At 38.3% G+C, this 3,672-nt stretch overlaps 1 protein-coding gene across 1 annotated transcript in view; it reads left to right on the top strand.

Moving 5' to 3' along the window:
• LOC118737661 overlaps nucleotides 1-3,672 on the top strand; it is a 196,844-nt gene that overhangs the window by 180,475 nt on the left and 12,697 nt on the right. The window lies entirely within an intron of this gene.

Raw genomic sequence — 3,672 nt, 5'->3', positions numbered from 1 at the left:
AAAAACTGTTCTGAATTTTTTCTTCTAAATCAAAGCGTGCCATGTGAAATACAAAAAATTATAAAAAATAAAAAATTGAAATTGGAAAAAATAAAAATTGATGCAACTTTCTTTCCTAGTAAATTTGTTTGCCTCTCGAAGCATTGATCCATCCTTTGCAAGGCCCAGTAATCTGCGGTCGTGCTGCTGAGTTGGGCGAACGTTCCAAAAGCTGCTATTCAATCGCTTGTTTTGTATTGAAAAAGGTTTCACATGCAAATGGATTTTAACAATTCATAATTTTTGTGAGAAAAAATTAAAAATATTTGACATTTTCGAGACCAAATAATTTGAAAATAAATCAAATCAGCTGCTCTACTGATACTACCTGTTCAATGTACCTTGCTTCAGAGTAATTTTGCTGTTTGACAGTTTTACAGGATTTTTCACGAAAAGTATTGGATCAGAGCTTTTATGGAGAAATTGTTGCGGTCATCGTCCACCTCGCAATTGCCGGAAAGAGTTAAAAACTTTTTTTCAAATGCCGAATGCATTTCCGCATTAAGGATTTAAATAAATCCTCAAATAACTGAGGTGTGTGTAACCAAGACCATTTAGAACCCTTAATCATAAAATATTACTTTTCATTAGACTACTCAAAACGATTGAACATGTTTGTTTCGTTTGGCTGAACTGCTTTTTACAAGCTGTTATTTAACTTGCTCATCCCGCGGAAATTTCTAATCGATTTTATTTTTTCCTTATAAGAAACAATAATCCCCAAAATTCAGCATTGAGTTAGTTCTCGAAATTAATAAAGGTACCAAAATACTTTAAACTTCCATATTATTGTAAAAATAGTACGCATAACGAAGTAGAACGGGCCAAAATTTTTCCCCTTTTTATACTACCTTAAAATGCGTTGCCGGAATATGCGTATCGAAAAAGTGAGGTTAAGTTACTGACAACACCTTGTATTAGGAGTGTTCGTTATGCAAAAAATTTGTACAAGTTGGTACCAATTGTTCCCAAATCGTGTTCGTTTTGCCAAAAACCCAGTAAAACTTGCAAGGAGAGAGCACAATTTTGACATTTCATTTGGAGGGGAAGTGGCAAATTCGTGCTGGGAAAATTTTCGCCAGTAAGAATTTGCAATTTGGCACACGGTTGCATTTTTGTCAACATTAATTTGAATCAAAAAGTTCGTTAAATTTAAAAATGAACAATCTTGTTGCTATTTACTAATGAAAGAAGTATGTAAATATTCGTTTATTTAATTAATTCCAAACATTTGAAACGTAACGCAGTCGACACCACTGTCGATATAGGAAATCCGACCGAGACTTCCGCAAAGAAATTGAAGCGTATGATAAGGAAAGTCAGAATAAGAAGAAATATACGTATAGGTCTTGTTTTGGTTTCCACCTGAAATAACTTAATTTATTATGCTCGAAATGCAACCTAGGATGCCCGCTGGCAGTGAAGCTTGCTAATGTTTGCTAATTCCTGTTCGCGCAAAACTTAGTAAGTTTCTCTCTTTGGGAGAGTAAGGTACCTTATTCTCTAAATTTTGTTACTGGCTAATTCTTACTGGCAGTTGCATAGCCTCCTATTATTACACCATGAGCAGAAGTCATCAATTCCATTCCCAGACACCATTATTGAAAAATCGTCAGCATAAGAGACAATCGAAACTCCGGTGTAAATGAAACTTCGGTGAAATGTAAATGTTAAGCAGTAGTAGGGAAAGGACACCTCCCTGTGGGACACCACCTCCATGACGAGGCGAAAATGCTCCCAATTAGGGAGCACAACACGATGCTTTGCAATCAGTTTCTTGCTGGGAGCCACAGACGTGGTCACCCAAACAGACAGCTGCTTACAGAGGAGCCCTCGCCTAGACACGTCACGGACGAAGTCCAGAGGTTCATTAAGCAGCCTCTGGACACGTCAGCATACCGACAGGCCCTGAACGGCATTCACAGGGACTCAGTCTCGAGTTATGTACTCTAGACCTGTCAATGCCGTTCTAGGCACACAAACACCGGACATTGACGCGACGGAGCTCCATTTGCCTCGGGAGACAAGAACAACAATAGCCCAATTTCGCTCTGGCTACTGCAGCAGGCTGAACTCTTGCCTGAGTAGGTTAAATGCGGATGTGCCGAATGAATGTCCGGCATGCGCAGAGACCCCTGACGACTCGAAACATCTCTTCGCATGCCCGGAAAACCCTACACCCCTAACGGCATTGTCCCTGTGGACCGACCCCTTAGAGGCTGCACGCTTCTTGGGGCTGCCGTTAGTACCAACCGATCTGGGCGGGGTTATTGTAGCCGCTACAACAACAACAACAACAACCCCCTGTTTTATTTTCCTAGGTTTGCTCGATTTGTCTCTAAAGATTACTGACCAGTGTCGACCACTCAGATAATTCGCCGACCACCGGCCTCTATGTCTTCTAGTAGCGTGGAGTGACTGACGGTGTCAAATGCCTTGGACGGGTTCAACGCTACTAGAATTGAGCTCTCACAGGTGCGGTTTCGGTCAAGGCCCCGAGTTATCTGTGTGCCTAAAGTGTTAAAGCGATCTAACCCTGTTAAGGACGGCAAAATCACCCTCCACCCCTAGTATTGGCGTTTTGTTGTCGTTGCTCTAGCGGTTACTTATTGGAAAGAAAGCGGGCGAGGGGTATATGAAGTTCGGTTTCGCCCAGACTTCTATACTTGTTTCTACATATACATTTTAAGTAAGACATTTCTAATACCAGATTACAGTAAATACATTTAACCGCATGAACTATTTTATCGAACACAATCATCTCTATTAGCAAACGTTGAATACGTAATATGTATAAGATATCTTATCTAGATGCAAGGAAACCATTATTGTAGTTATGGCAGCTATGTTTTCTACAATATGAATGTACACACATACACAAGATTGATAAAACAATCATTTCTGTAAATCTTGTAATCGCGTATCGTCATTCTGCTAAACCGCGTAACTGACATTGCTGCCAAAAATTGGATTTGCTCACAGAAGCTCTTGGCTCAATCCTTATCCATTCGTCCTGAAACATACTAGCCAGAAATGCGAATGCTTTATAAAAAAGAAAACCATTTTGAAATATGAGTGTTTTTACGCTCTAGAAAATAATTTATGCAACCTTACATACGCGGTTTTGCATTATCTTGATACGCGATTTTGCATTTTGTTGATACACGGTTTTGTACTTTAAACGACGATATGTATGTGTTTTATACATATAAGAGATAAAATTACCGGCCGAGTCTTTACGTGGGTATTTAGGTTAATACAATGTAAACTGTAGGTTCATACGTATGTTTAGCGTGAAGATTGAAAAAATAAATGCCTATGTATGTAAACATATGTATATGGGTAATATCTTTTAAGCCATCCATAAATTTGGTGTAAACTGAGCAGTTCTAATTTTAAACCAAAATTATGCAGAGTTAACTTAATTAAATTAAGTTAAATTACCGACCGACTATTGACGTGGGTATTTGGGTTAATATAATGTAAACTGTAGGTTCATACGTATGTTTAGTGTAAAGATTAAATAAATAAATGCCTATGTATGTAAACATAACATATGTATATGGGCATTATCTTTTTGCACTCCATAAATTTGGTGTAAACTGAGCAGTTCTAATTTTAAACCAAAATTAT

This window comes from Rhagoletis pomonella, unplaced genomic scaffold (genome assembly GCF_013731165.1).
Source record: "Rhagoletis pomonella isolate Grant_MI unplaced genomic scaffold, Rhpom_1.0 Rhpom_scaffold_00004, whole genome shotgun sequence".
Taxonomy (NCBI): Eukaryota; Metazoa; Arthropoda; class Insecta; order Diptera; family Tephritidae; genus Rhagoletis; species Rhagoletis pomonella.
The sequence above is the reverse complement of the archived record's forward strand: the minus strand, read 5'-3'. Positions and strand labels throughout refer to the sequence as shown.